The sequence below is a fragment of the Ailuropoda melanoleuca genome, chromosome 16 (assembly GCF_002007445.2).
Source record: "Ailuropoda melanoleuca isolate Jingjing chromosome 16, ASM200744v2, whole genome shotgun sequence".
NCBI classification, from domain to species: Eukaryota; Metazoa; Chordata; class Mammalia; order Carnivora; family Ursidae; genus Ailuropoda; species Ailuropoda melanoleuca.
The window spans coordinates 48,896,375-48,911,117 of NC_048233.1; the positions used below are offsets into that span (position 1 = coordinate 48,896,375).

Below are 14,743 nucleotides of genomic sequence, written 5' to 3' on the forward strand. Positions count from 1 at the left end.
TGACTTTCCTTGAAGTGATGGCCTCACTTAAGAAACTGAGGCCGAGAGGGGGAAGGTTGACACTATTAACTAGTAGAGTGTTGGCACCAGAAAATAAGATTCTCTGACTTTATGTTCTTTGTGCAGGAATACGACTCCTCCCCGGAGAGCCCAAGTTACTGCTGAAAACTGTGAAGTCTCCAGTCTGAGCATTTCAGAAGCCAAGATGCTCCAATGGAACCATCCAAGTTCTTTGTGTTGGTGGGAAACCTCCCTGTAAGGAGTTTTCTCCAGCAAACAAAATCATTTGGCGAGAGTAAGCAGGCTCCCCCCGAGAGACCCCCTGGAATGGAAGAACACTGAGCTATGTCTTTACCTGCAGGCACATTCAAACTGAAATAAAGACCCCCTTCTCGGAGACCTTGGGTCCATCTCAACTGCCCTTTCTGCAAGGATGGGAGAAATTCTGAGCCGACGATGAGTGGAGGAGTTAATTTGCTGCTGTGCTAAACGGCGAGCAGTGAGGCTGTCAGAGGGGAGAAGCAGCAGCAAGTGGAGAAATCTTTGATCCTCACTTCAGCCAACTTCTTCCGGAAACTTGAATGGGAGATCAAACGTGAACAGCAGCGCAGGCTTTGAGCTCTGTCCAGGGCTATAGGAATCCAATACTCCAATAATCATCCGGCTTCGACAGAAGTCAACCCAGGAAGCTCACCAAGGAAAAGGCTTAAGAAAGCAGAGGACTGAAGCCATGACAAATGAGGGAGAGGAGGAGAGGGTTGCAAACGTCCTTGGGCTGTCTTCACTGGAATACTCTTCCTGTGCATTTCTTCCCTTATGCAGCCAGCCTTTCGCACAAAACTCAAAAGGCAACAGACATGAAGCTGAATAATCATCTGCATTTCTAGACTCAAATAGAAGTTCAAGGGCCTGGTCTTGGTTTTTCTCTGCTAAGGATTCACGCAAGCTCTGCCTGGGGAATCGATTTACTGTCCAAGTAGCTCTGTAGACCGCGGGGTAGTACCAACACTTCTGTCCAGATCACACGTGATATTCATCATAAAGCCCCTCCCATCTGTAAAGCACCTTGTAGTTTACAAAGCATTTTCACACTCATTATCTCATTTGCCCTATGGTAGGGAGGGTGGGGGAGTGTCTCTGTGTTCCAGGGGCTCAGGATTGATCGCCAGCTGCCCATTTTCGCCCCAAGAGTCCTGGTCATAAGTGATACATATTACAACATGATCAAAGTCCAGCAAATCCTGCAAGTGTGGTCACTTACAGCTGCCACAAATACAAAATCTCATTACAGTCACTGGCATGCATCCAACCACTCTGATATTTAGCAGAAAGATACGGCAGATAGGCAGAATAGCGCCTCTCATCACTGTTGGAGCATCCAGACTATTACCACCTTACTTGGTACACCCATCGCATGGCATGGATACTAAGTAAAAGCTGTACCTCGGGATATAATCTTTACTCATAAGCTTGGTCCTGAACTATGCTCTTCAGCTCACCTAGCTCTTAAATGTTCTGGCCACCTGCTGCGATACTGCTCTTCCTTTCTTTCCTCCCCCCGAATCCTCCCTGGTCCCTCACCAAGATGCGCTTTACAACCCTGACCTCTTGTCAGTGTCAACCACAACCTACTACTCCCTCGCCCCAAGCTTATTTCAGTATCATTCTCTTCTAATTCAACCTAGCCTAAAGGACACGGTGCACCAAAGGATGAATATATCAATCTTTGGGGGGAAAAAACACAACATTCTGAGAAGAGCTCCAGAAACCCACACCTTGGCATGGTCCGTGGCAGAGCCACCCAGTAAAAAGAGAGCAACTAACAAAACCTAGTGAGCTCTGGAGCTATGAAGGGTGGGGGGCTCGCCAGGTCACCCATCATTAGGTGAGTTGATACAACGAATGCTTACAGGTGATAAAACACAGTCCTCTTCTTCAGGAGGCTTAGAGTCCATCAAGGAAGACAGACATTAGACATGTAGTTTCAGTCCTAGGGGATGGTGGTTGTAACGGAGATTTCCCAAGTCGTTTGGAGGAGGTTGCAGGTACCGGACCACACTGAACAACTTCAGGGGGCACTCTTCCTGTGAGAGGCAGCTAACATCATCTACTGATAGGAGAGTGTCCTCGGCACTCATTCTATAGAAACTGACCACGTAATGGCCATGTTCATAACACATGACTCTCTCTGGCAAAGATCAAGATTTTATCCTTCCATGCGGAGACTGCTTAGCCCAATGAGGGCTCTCAGTATCCAAGACCCAGTAGAGCTGCAGGGGCTCGGGGAAGAGTACAGTAGAGGCCATCTCTGAAGCGTACGATCTTGCAGGACAGGCACTGCTGGAGGGCCCATCTGGCTTTAAAGAAGAGACAAGTTTGCAGGCTCTGGGTTCAGACAGAGGATTGGAGCTCTGTCAACAGTTTACATTTCACTGGAACTTTCTCCAGAGCTACGGAGCCATAACTACTGGTGGGATGTTCTTTGTACAGTAGCCTGAACTCAGCACAATTGTTGCTGGCAGGGTGCCCATTTTCATGGCAATCTGGCATCTGGTGTTTCCTGAGCACCCACTATGTACCAGGCCACCCATTTCTTAATAAACATCCCAAGTGGAAAGGAAAGGGCCAGAAAGTGACCTGTATGAAAATCCAGTGTGTGCCGCCCACGAGCCATGTGACTTTGGTCAGTCTGCCTGAGCTTCAGTTTCCGTATCCATCAAATGAGAGGCAAAATCTCAGGAGATTCTTTAAAGGTTTAAATGGATAATGTCTCTGGCACACTGTGGGGCTAGAAATATGGTTTTTTCCCTTCCCTCTTTCAAAAGCAGGCACTCTGGAGTGAGTCTGGCTTATGTCACGGTTTCTTCACTCTCCAAATACTGGACTTTAACTGCCCCTCCACCCTGTGAAATGGGACACTAGTATTTACCTTATGGGATTGATTAATCATGGGGTGAGTAAGTGTAGATTACTTATACATGTGAGGCTATTTAAGGCACCACCTGACATATTATTACGTCTGTATAAGAGTTAATTGTGTTTATGGTTCCTTTTCTTCCTCCTTCTGTCCTGTCCATCTTCCTTTTTCCCCCTGTCCTGATAGGACAGAAGATCTCCTTCTGAGGACACAATCCATTTGCAGTTCTCCCTTTTCACACCCCTGATCTCCTCTCAGCATCAGAAGAGTTAAGATCCTTTCAAAACCAACTGCCTGAGCCACATGCCGCTCCCTCTCCTTTTATAGAGGCTAAGGCCTTGATCGTTTCTTAATGTAACTACTTCAGGAAATTGGTCGCGCTAATAATGTTAATATGCCTTATTTCTACACCGCTCACGCCCTGAGCTCTCAATCACTTCAAAACACAGTGATTGAAATGTTTCAAAAGTCTTTGATTTGGAAGTTGTTATGTAGAACACTAGTCAAGTATAAATATGGCAGAGTGATTTAAGGCGGTTGGAGCAATCCAAATGTTTAAGCTTGTTTCAAATAATTATCAATCTTTCTGCTCTACATTTTCAACACCCCCTTCATTTGAAGGAGTGGCCCTCGCCGAGGCCTGGAGCGTGCTGTTGAGCTCCCAAGTGCCTCTCTGTTCCCCACACTGTGTCTCGTTGTCATAATCACGGTATTAAATGCTTAATGGTTTGTGTTGCTGCCCGTATCCAACTCGGGTCACGGGGAGAACTGGTCACCCTGCACTCCCAAGCTCACTCTATTCTGCATCAATTCAGGCACACTCTTCCCAAGCCAGCGCTCTGGGGCTGTGCGGCCGAGGGGACAGTGCCCTCTGATGGCTTCGCACCCGGGGGATCCGGCCGAGCTTCTCTGCCTTGCAATCCCATCCCCAGAAGGTCCCCCACCGCCATGCCCGCCTCCTCGGGTCTGTGTGGACGGTGGCAGGTTCTCCCGGGGGTCACCTGCTCTCTCTGCCCAGGTGCACATCACATACCCGCCCCCGCCCCCTGTGCTGGGACTTCTCTGCCATGAAGGTGGGAGCAACCGTGCCACCTGCTAGCCATGGGCAGGTGCACCCGGAGGCACAGGCAAGTCAATGACCAAAGGACCCCCCAGACCAGCAGAGGAGAGAAGCCAATGGATACCTATGTTTTTCCTTCGTGCTCTGAGTTCTCGTGTCCAAGACAAGTTTTCTGAGGCTCCTCTGAAGGCCCCGTGGGAAGAGCATCGATGGCTTGTCGCCGTGGCCCGTTGCTCAGCACGTCCTCATGCTGCCTTCCCCTCCCGTGCTGTCGTGCTCCCTCGGGCCCCTCTCCAGAGCCTTCCCTGCCCACATAACTGCCTGCACACAATGGCCCCTGCCTTCGATGCTGTTTCCAGGTGAACTCACGAATTACCACAGCCAGGAGCATTAGGCTTGGAAAAATCCCAGCCCCTCCCAGACGGACGTGGACGAACCAGAGCATATGGATTCCTGAGAACTGAAGGAACGGAGCCAGAGACACCCGAGCGCAGAGGACAAGCTGACCCAGTTGCCTGAGCACAGAATGACCAGGGAGCAGAGCTACCTCAGCCCAGAGGGGCTGCGTGACTCGCTTTGCTTTTTTTTTTTTTAGCACCAAAGAGCCAGCGGTGAGATTAGCTCAGATGTGGCAATTACCATAAATGGCACAGGGGGTGAGAGGTGTGAGCAGAGAGAGACCAGTGAACACAGTTACTTTCAACAGAAGCTTCAAGGAAAGGAGTTGCCTCCATATAAATGAGTCAAGGCCTAGAGTTTCCTCAGCGTGGGGGGAACCAGAGCCCCAGGGCCAGCAACCTCGGCCTGTGCCTCCACATACCGACAACCCCCGCGCTCCCACTCGGGCTTGTGGAGCCCACGTGTGGGAGAGCATGGGGTTTGGGCTGGGGAGGGGGGAGCAGAGAAGAGCTCGGCCCTACCCTGCCCTGCACTGCCTGTGTGACTCGGGCCCCTCATGCAGCTGTGGGACAAACACTGGCCTCTGTCATAAATGAGGATTCACAAAACAGGCGAGAGGGGATATCAACACCCTCTGTCAAATGGTACGATATTGCATATACTTAATGTGGGTCTGACCATTCCGTATAAAATAGGGGCTTCACCGAGGCCAAGAGGCAGGGAAATGTATTGTTATCACTATTATTCTAATGATGATGAAATGAAATTTGTGTAGCTGTAGTTTGTAAAATATTCTCACATTTTTCAACCTAGGGCATCCTTTCTTCCTGTCGAAGACTCACCTGGCAAGTTGTACCATTGCCCCTCAGCCTAGAGAGGGAGAGACCGCAACTCGGAAAGCAGTGACCTTCTCAACATCGAGGTGGTGAGCGGCCGAGCCGAGGCCACTGAGCAGGACTTCTGGGCGCATATCTTTTCTTTCTGCATTCCTTCCCTGATGTTCTGGAAAGGAGAGGTGGGCTCCATATTTTCCAGCCCTTTTTTTTTTTTAAAGATTTTATATTTATTTGACAGAGATAGAGACAGCCAGCGAGAGAGGGAACACAAGCAGGGGGAGTGGGAGAGGAAGAAGCAGGCTCATAGCAGAGGTGCCTGATGTGGGGCTCGATCCCATAATGCCGGGATCACGCCCTAAGCTGAAGGCAGACACTTAACCACTGTGCCACCCAGGCGCCCTCATATTTTCCAGCTTTAATTGGAACGATGCCAGCAGATAATAATTCCACTTAAGAACTCTGAGATGAGAGTGTTCCGTCTCCCTCTTCCCCGGGGCCATTCCTGGGTGGCACTCTCATCCTGCTGTCACATCGAGAAGCTTCTCAGGCCTGTATTTACGTAATAAGACACGACAGGCTGTGCATTTCCGGGACATTATTACATGCCTGGGGTGGTGCTAGGAGGCTGAGGCTGAGGAAATTTCTTTGAGCGTCGCTTCGGCTATTATAAAATATCGCATATAAATCAAGATGGGGTAGGAGCTTGTCAAAGAGGCAGACAGCCACTCAGGAGGAGACTGCGCTGGCGTGGCTGTGACATCACTGCCAGCCAATCCCACGGCCCCTTCGTCCTGCAGGCTCTCCAAGTGGCCTGATCATTTGAGGCCTTAGAAGCGTTCAGATTCCGAGTCATCCTCGGACTCTGAAATGGTCAGGGGTGGGGAGGCGGGAAGGTCACGCGTCCCGTTGTGTCCCTCTAGGGCCGGTGTGATGTGATCCAAGTGATTCTGGACTTAGAGGATTTGGAAAAGACTGCCTTCCAGCACACCCGTCCTTGCCATTGGATAATCGCTGGATTTGCACGTCTCAAGGTCTTGTGGGCTGTGGTTGTGGTTTTACACTCTATTTGGGGGCAGGCCCTTGCTCTGTGCCAGGTTAAATGACTGGCAGGCATCACCGATGGCTGCCGAGCTGATCAGAAACAGACCTCTGGGCTAATCTGCAACTGGATCCCTGGGCTCTGAAGCTGCAGCCAAGGTTAGGCAAATCCAGGCCGCATGCTGGTCTCTTTAGGGCTGTTCTCGCGTGCGGCATCCAGGCTGGGATTAGGAACAGTAATATTTTCCAGAGACTTTGCCCTCAGGGAACTGATAATCTGGACGAAGGTATTAAAGAAATACACTCAGATAAATCCGATATGGGGCAATAAGAAGAAATACGAAGACCAAGCTCTATTGAGCTCTAGCCTCTGTGTGGCAAGAAGTTGGGGATGATAGCTGCAGAGTCGCTGCTTGTTGAAGGGAGAAAGTGCCCTAAGAGCACAGAGCGCTAAAGGAGTCCAGGTGCTCCAAGCCTCAGGTTTCTGGGCTGTAAAGAAGGGAAAGTGGGACTTCCTTTCCCTGTCTTTCTTGTGTGCTGAGAGCGAGAAATTAAAATTTGAAAGTTACAGCATAGGCTGTGAACCACGCCCAGTCGTAAGTGGTTGCAGCGAGGCTGGAGATCGCATGTCTAGGCAGCAGTAACCGGGGTGACTCAAAGAAAAGGCTCTCAAGGGTTTGGGGGTTCATCCCCATTTACAGCCTCTTTCCCTCCTCACTCCCCATCAGCGACGCGGACGAGGCCCCCTTTGCAAAGAGGTTTCAGCTGCCGGTCCCTTGGTAACGCCTGCCCTGTACACTCCGTGGAGTCGGCTGCTGAGGTTTCGTCGGGACTCAGTGGAGAAATGTCTGATCAGTCAGTGACGCTGCCGCGGCCCTGGGCTGGACAAGAGCTGCGTGTCTGGCATTGATTTTGCCCCTTCTGCCCAGACGCTTATTTTCTCAATAACTTCCTAATTGCTCTTATCTTCTGTTGTCATTCAAGTCCCAACTGTTTCTCCCTCTGCCACCAAAGTAGTCTCTTCCCAAAACACAAATCGAACTGTGACGTTCCCCTATTACAGTCATTTGAGCGTTTTCTTCTTGTTCCACAGGTTGTAGCCAGACTCCTTAGCAAGGCCTAAAAGCCCGCAGTGACCTGCTTCGTACTTGGCTAAGTCTCTGTGGCTCAGCACCCTCAGCCTGACCTCCTGCAGCACCAAGAGAGCATAGCCAGCTTCCTCCCCAAGCACTCCCTGCCCAACTCCCTGCCTTACACTCTACTCATTCTCAGCCCCTCATGCATTTGTTACCACCTCTGGGAAGCCCTCCCTCACCGCCTTCAAGTAGAAACAGCCTCATCTTTTTTATCTCCACATCGCCCTAGATAGATATCTATTGTAGCATTTTTGTTGCGTAAAAAATATTTCTTTGCTTGTTTACCTCCATCGCTAGACCGTGAACTTCATAACACAGGAGACCATGCCTCACATACGTATCTTTGTATTTTTCCTGCACTGTGTCTGGGATAAGACACATGCTCAATAAATATTTGAAGAACAAATAAATGAGATGGAGAACGTACTAAATTGGCCAGATATATATATATATAGAGAGAGAGAGAGAGAGTCCTTTTTAGGGGGCTTCTTCTTCATAAGTCACCATCCGATTGGATCTGGGGAGGGTAGAGACCTAAGACTGCCATTCTGTAAGCTGGGTAGGGCCTCATGGACTGCTCTATCGGGAGATCTCTGATAAGCAGGGGGAAATGGTCACGAACTAACAAACCATGTCTTGTCTCGCAAACGCCTGAACTTGAGATTCAGATAGTCAGTTAGCAGGAGTAGAAGATAAAAGATACAAGGAGAGGGTCACTTTGGTCACCACACGCAGAAGGTATGAGTAAATAGGAATTATAAGCAAGACAAAGATGACATGAAGTAGAAAATAAGGTAATTGGTTGGTAACAACAAGAGGGTAGAAGCAATCAACTCTGGTCTCTGAGAGATGATCTCTAGAATTGTCTTGATTCCTGAACAATATTTTTGGTTTCCACATTACGTTCTGGCTGCATTGTCAATTGTACCAATAAAAACCCCACAAAATTTAAAAAAAATAAAGAACGACAACCAAATCCTGAATGTGTTTCTGCTAAATCAAGAGGGCCTACTTGGGACAGTCTAATTTAAAATGCAAAGGACACGGTTCCATACATAGTTCAGGTGGGATTCAAAGACCAGAGCCCTATATACTCACTAGTTGAACTCAGAGCTAAACAGTGATGGTCAGGGACGAAGCCCACTGGTTGAGGAGGACTTGGTGCCCAGTCCTGTTTGGAGCCTTCTTGTGCAGAACCACTTAGATGTGTAGGCGTTGATTTCCACCTGGAGGTTCACCTCATCATCAAATGCCTGGAGGAAAAAAGACTGACTTCAAAGAGCAGAGTAGCTATTTGAAAAGCTATTCTTTTTTTTTTTTTTTTTTAAAGATTTTATTTATTTATTCGACAGAGATAGAGACAGCCAGCGAGAGAGGGAACACAAGCAGGGGGAGTGGGAGAGGAAGAAGCAGGCTCATAGCGGAGGAGCCTGATGTGGGGCTCGATCCCATAACGCCGGGATCACGCCCTGAGCCGAAGGCAAACGCTTAACCGCTGTGCCACCCAGGTGCCCCTGAAAAGCTATTCTTTAAGAGATAAAGAGCTGCTGGGCTGAGGACCTCATTTTGCATAGCAAGGCCCTATGTGATACCAGAGGGAAAGAACTGGAGCCCAGTGGAAGAGGTGAAAAGACATGAGTTTTAGCTCAGGAACCTTCTACCTGTTCAGAGCTCGGTGGAATAGAATGTGGGGCTTCAGTATCAGGAGACATGGAGCAGCAATTAGACCACAAATTGGCAGCTGCACCTTACAGACACAATTTCTGCTGTGGCGGGTGGACTACCACAGGTGATTTCAAGGTGTTTTGGTTTTTTTTTAATTGATTTTGATAACTACGTACCTACTTGACTTTATAGATTGGCGTCTAAAATTTTACAACATATATTTATTCTTTTTTATATCAGATGTGTAATTCATTTATTTCTTAATAGAAAATTAATCTGAGGGATGCCTGGGTGGCTCAGTCAGTTACGTGTCTGCCTTCAGCTCACGTCATGATCTCAGGGGCCTGGGATCCAGCCCTGCACTGGCCTCCCCGCTCAGCGGGGGGTCTGCTTGTCCCTCTGCCTCTTGCTCTCCCTGCTTGTGCTCTCTCTCTGATAGATAAATAAATAAATAAATAAATAAATAAATAAATAAAAGATCTTAAAAAAAAGAGAAGAAAAGAAAAGAAATCTGAAAGCAGACATGAAACTGTTTCCATGGGCCTAATCTATTACATCTCAAAGAATGTGGCAGCCTCACAAAATATTCCAGTTACATTTTTAAAAAATGATTAAACAAATATGGTTCAAAATTCGATGCATCCCGATCTTGGTCACAATACCAAGGTTTTAGTGCTAAGTTTTACTTTTAACAGAATTTTGACCAAGACATGAAAAGATTAAAAGCCCTATCAAAGATACGATTCCGTGGTTACTTTTGAAAAAAATAAAAGCTTTTGTTAAGACACCTTTAGACATCCCAGGGTTGCCTCTCCCAGGCAAGTTCTTCTGAACCTCCATCATTTTGTCCCATCTACAGGTCAAAACATCATGGAGATCTAGGTTAGGACTCTAATGCATGAGAGACTACGGACTATGAGAAACAAACTGAAGACTTCAGAGGGGAGGGGGGTGGGGGATTGGGATAGACTGGTGATGGGTAGTAAGGAGGGCACGTATTGCATGGTGCACTGGGTGTTATACGCAACTAATGAAGCATCGAACTTTACATCGGAATCCGGGGATGTACTGTATGGTGACTAACATAATATAATAAAAAATCATTAAAAAAAAAAGGACTCTAATGCCAACGGCATCTCTAAAATCACGTAGGGTGCCTGCCTATTTTCATCTTCGCTGGTTGCCACATTCTGCCCACTGAATGAAATTGTTCCTAGTGCCCACATGACCGCCCACGGGCAGCCACGGCCAGGCCTCGGACCAGCCAGTGTTTTTTTTAGTAGCGTGGGCAGGCATCTGCGTGCTGGCCGGGGTCAACGTGGGCAGTGCTGCCCAGCCCCCGGGCATCTCTTACGCTCTTCATTGCCCTTTTAGGCCATTTTATTCTTGCCTTTGGCCTTCTCTCTGCTCTCCACGGTGGTTTTCTGAACTCTGAGCCTTCGGCCGGTAGACCTATAGCCGGATTTGTGCTGAGTGATCTTGTGTCTGTCCCCAACCTCAGCTCACTTGCACCTTCTTTCCTAGTCACACCGCAGAGCAGACCCCGGGGCTCCAGAGCGTTGTCCACACTGCCTCCCTCCAATCCTAACTCAGACCCCAGCCTTTGTTCTCTTCCTCCCTGCCTGCCCCAGAGCCCGAGTTCTGGAAAGACGTCCGGTGTTACCTGCTGCAGACCTCCTTCCAGGCCACTGCTGTGTTGTCAGAAGGGAGGTGCAGCCAGCCAGCTCTGCCTGCCTTCTCCTTGTTTCCAGCCCATCGCGCTAGGCAACAGGCCAGACCAAGACCCTAAGACCCTCGTACAGCATTGCTCCAACACTGAGAAGAAAATGGAGCTGAGAATGAACCCTGGCCAAACAAAAAATAGTTGTGATTGTGCCTTTTTTTTTTTTTTGAGACACACCATAAGTCGTCTGCCTGAAGGAAAGTGGTGCTCTTCCAGTGTCTACTTGATAAGCCCATCAGACAAGCCCACGGACCATGGGAACCAAGAGAAAATGGCACTGCGGGGTTACGTGAGCCTCGGATGCATTCCCGGACAGAACAAGTGTTATTGTGGGATGACACAGACCAGAGCTCAAAGCAGATGCTGGTTTGTCCTGTTCTCAGAGAAAACGCCGGCTGGAAATGGAGCTCTGAGACAGGGTCAAAAGCAGCAATGCTCTTTCTGGCTGGTAGCCCTCATCCAAGCCTTGTCTCCGCAGAATTTCACTGGGAAAAAGACAGAGCCCAGAGAAATCCTTGTGACTGTCTTTAGAATTAATCGTGATTGATACTCATCCAAGAGAGTGAATGGATCCAGGACAGGGATGGAGATGTCTGATCATGAGCCTGAGTAGGGTATTTCCAAATTTGCTTTCTGTCCCATTAAAATCTCATCAGGACAAATCCTTTGGGAGACCTGAGACAGTCACCCTGGAAACATTTGGAAAAGCAGATATCTGGGCAAGAAAGAGGGTGTCAATTTAGAGGTTCTCCACTGGATGGGGATAATAGCAAGAATGGAGCAAACGGAGTCATCAGAACTGATAAGAACCTCAGAGATCAGCAAATCTGGATTTTGGAAAGAAAGTGGGGCTCAGAGAGAAATGAGGACATGACCAAGGTCACATAGCCAGTCACAAGGTGCGGGAGGGGAAAGGTGAGCCAGGACGCACATTCAGTTCTGCCCACACCCGGCCCAGGGCTTTTTCCTTTGCAGTGAGCCTTGAAGGGCAGCCTAGGAATCGGCGAGGACGCTGCTTCCCTTTTCTGCTGCTCTGGGGCTGGGGAGAAATGGGCCAGGTCCTAAACGCAGCTCTCAGGGAAGTCTCTAGCAGGTTGTCAAGTGCTCCTGCCAGTGCTGAGCTGGCAAAGGAGGGTGGGGAGAAGTGCTTAGAAATCCTGAGCGCTGCAAGGTGGCCTGTAATTGTAAAATTCCATTTCCTTTCAATTAGCAGCTGATTGCATTTGATGAGCTGCAACATTGTTTCCTCCGTGTAGATTAGGAGTCAGAGCAGTCAATGAGCTGTGAAATTCTCTCCCTGCTGAAACAATAGACAGTGATTAAAGCGCAGCTAATCTGATCATTATAGCCGGAGCCCACTGATCATTAGCTGCTAACCAGATCCCAGAGAGCAGCTCCAGCCCCGCCGGCCAAGGCAGACGGGCTGCAGCAGGTAAGTGCTACCAATACTCGAGCCTCCCTCCTCTCCATTCCCAGAAGTCCCTGGTGGGCCCAGGGATCCAAGTGAAAACCAGAGTGCCACAGTGGAGGCTGGGAATGAGCCTGACAAGGACAGGGAGGCAGGTGTAACAGATCGGGGCTAGAATTCCACCCCACCCCCCCTCCCTACTTTGTTAACCTCTGAGCCTCAGATAAGTTATTTGCCCGAAATCCTCAATAATACCTACCTTGTGTGGTTGTTCTAAGGATTAATATCACAGCCTAGGTAGGATCCCTGGCATTAATGCTGACAGTTAGTAATAACACTAACTAACATTTCGAGTGTTTGCTACGTGCCCAGCACTGTTCTAAGGGCTTTATATGGATTAAGTTGTCTAATCCTCATAACGGCTCTGATAAAGTAGATGCTATTATTATCCCCATTTTTTTTTTCCAGCGAGTAACACAGAAGTTCAGTAATGTGCTGGAAATCACTTAGCCATCGTGACAGAGCTGGGATTTGAATCCGGCCAGCTCAGGGGTCCTGCTATTAACTACCCCACTTTGCTGCTTCTCAGAAAATGTTAACACTCGTTGTCTCCCTTTGCCAGGCCTGTAGTTTCCAAACTCGATTGTGTGGATTAGCCTGAGAAAACATTCAGAATGCTGATCATCAGCCCCAAGCCCCAGAGGTTCTAATTCAGTGAATTAAGGAGGAAAATCAGGAGCCTGGGTGTTACGAATCACTGTGTGCCATGGTACTGCAGTGGTCTGGAACCTTCCTGGAGAAGGTCTGGTGAGCAGTGATGTACCTGGCCAGGGCCTGCATCTCGAGGCTGATGAGGAAAGCCACAACTGCACTGAGAGAGGACAAGACGGAGGCAGAAAACTTAGGCTCTCAGGTTTGCAACTGCTTCTTCCCATACAAGACTGGTCATAGAAATCATCCGGGGCAGGACATCTGTAAGAGCAAAAGGGGGAATATTTATAATTATGTCCGGACAACAAGTGCAAACTGGGACTGTCCCAGGCAAATTGGGCATGGGGCACTGCGGCGGGCACTGTTGGTGCCCTAACCTCCCTCCCCCTGGTCTCACCTCCAGTGCTGAGGTCTGCTCCAGCAAGCACGGCCGGCCTGAGCATGGGACAAGCAGGAAGGGCAGACTTGATGTCCCCAAAGCAGCATCAACCAACGATAGCGAGGGAGTCTGTGGCTAAATGCCCCAGTGTCCTTGCCTTCTTTTTTGGAATAATCACTGAAAACATTCTACTCCGTCCTCCCGAGTTCCCCAGCAGGGCCGAGCCCTGGCTGTCCACTGTAATAAATCAATTATAACTGAGCTTGTGTTGTCTTCTCTCCCTTCGCTACTTTATGTTTCACATCTTTGCAGATAATTTCCTGGACTCACCTGCCAGATGAACAACTTGTCCCCAGATCTTTGCCCCAGAGTCTTCTGAAACAGTCACCATGTCAGGTCCCTATATTTCAGGTTCCTCAAGAATAAACTGAAATAACAATTGTTGACACGTTTAAACATAGGACCTAGCAAGCACTCAACAGCGATAAATGTACAGTTCTCTCGCTGCTACTGTAAACAGTGAGAATACTGGTCATGGCTCTGATTCACATCTGGAAGCATCTTTTCTTCCGGGGCTGCTGTCGCCTCCTGCTGCTCCTCTGGACTGTTGGTAACACTCTCCCGCAGGGACATCCACCCCTGTCACATTCAAGGAGATCTCTAGAGCACCTGGCCCTTTCTCATCACTACCTGCTGTCTAGCAGGCAGAGTGCTAGGCTCTGAGAAATTGCAACATAGTGTTTCTAAATCTGTTTTGAGAAGTGACTCCAAATGACCACATCTGAAGGAGGACACGAAATTTATATACCAAATGCAGAAATCTCGCACTTACATTGAAGATTGGCACACATTTCTAAAGGCTCTTTTAAATAACTTTCATTGCAGCCACTGAACCAAGTCCACCTGCGGCTTTCAAGGTCACTTTATAATCTCTCAGCCACCCAAAAGCTTCGCTGATACTGTTTCTGCTCAGAGGCCTCTCCCTGCAGAGAAAACGCCACAGACGCCCCCTCTGCAAGGCTCACCCTTCTTCCTACTCTTTCTTCAGATGAAACCAATGAGAAGTATGCTCGCCTACTCCTTTTAATTTTTTGCCAAGCACAGTTGAACAGCTGATTTCAGTCATTTCTACCTATGGTTTCCTCCTTAAAGCTAATTAGTTTCTTTTCAAGTAATTGCAAATAGTACATTTTCCAGGCCCTTGGAGTCAAGGCTGACAACTAGCTGGTTGGAGTGGGCTCTTATCAATAGCTCACGGAAATTAGACACGCAAACATCACACTGGGGCCCCGAGGGTTGCTCTAAGTTGTTGAGAATAAATAGCTCATGGAAGTCCCAGGGCTGTTTTATGAATGGTCCTGCTTATGTGAAACTCTGGGATGGTGCAGGGCAGTCAGGACCTTTCCTTATACATCGACAGGATCAGCTCCACAAGCACCAGGTGTGCTGTGGCCTAGGCACCATGCTTGAT

At 48.6% G+C, this 14,743-nt stretch overlaps 2 long non-coding RNA genes across 2 annotated transcripts in view; both read left to right on the forward strand.

Moving 5' to 3' along the window:
* Positions 1-2,943, forward strand: part of LOC117796763 — a 46,788-nt gene extending 43,845 nt beyond the window's left edge. The window contains exon 3 of the long non-coding RNA XR_004621418.1: positions 127-2,943. This is a non-coding gene — a long non-coding RNA (uncharacterized LOC117796763). The remainder of the gene's footprint in view (positions 1-126) is intronic.
* A 1,705-nt stretch (positions 2,944-4,648) lies between these two features.
* On the forward strand, positions 4,649-6,237 carry LOC117796762. The gene is made up of 3 exons (XR_004621417.1): positions 4,649-5,020; positions 5,190-5,391; positions 6,133-6,237. It is a non-coding gene; the product is annotated as an uncharacterized LOC117796762 (long non-coding RNA).
* The last annotated feature ends 8,506 nt before the right edge of the window (positions 6,238-14,743 follow it).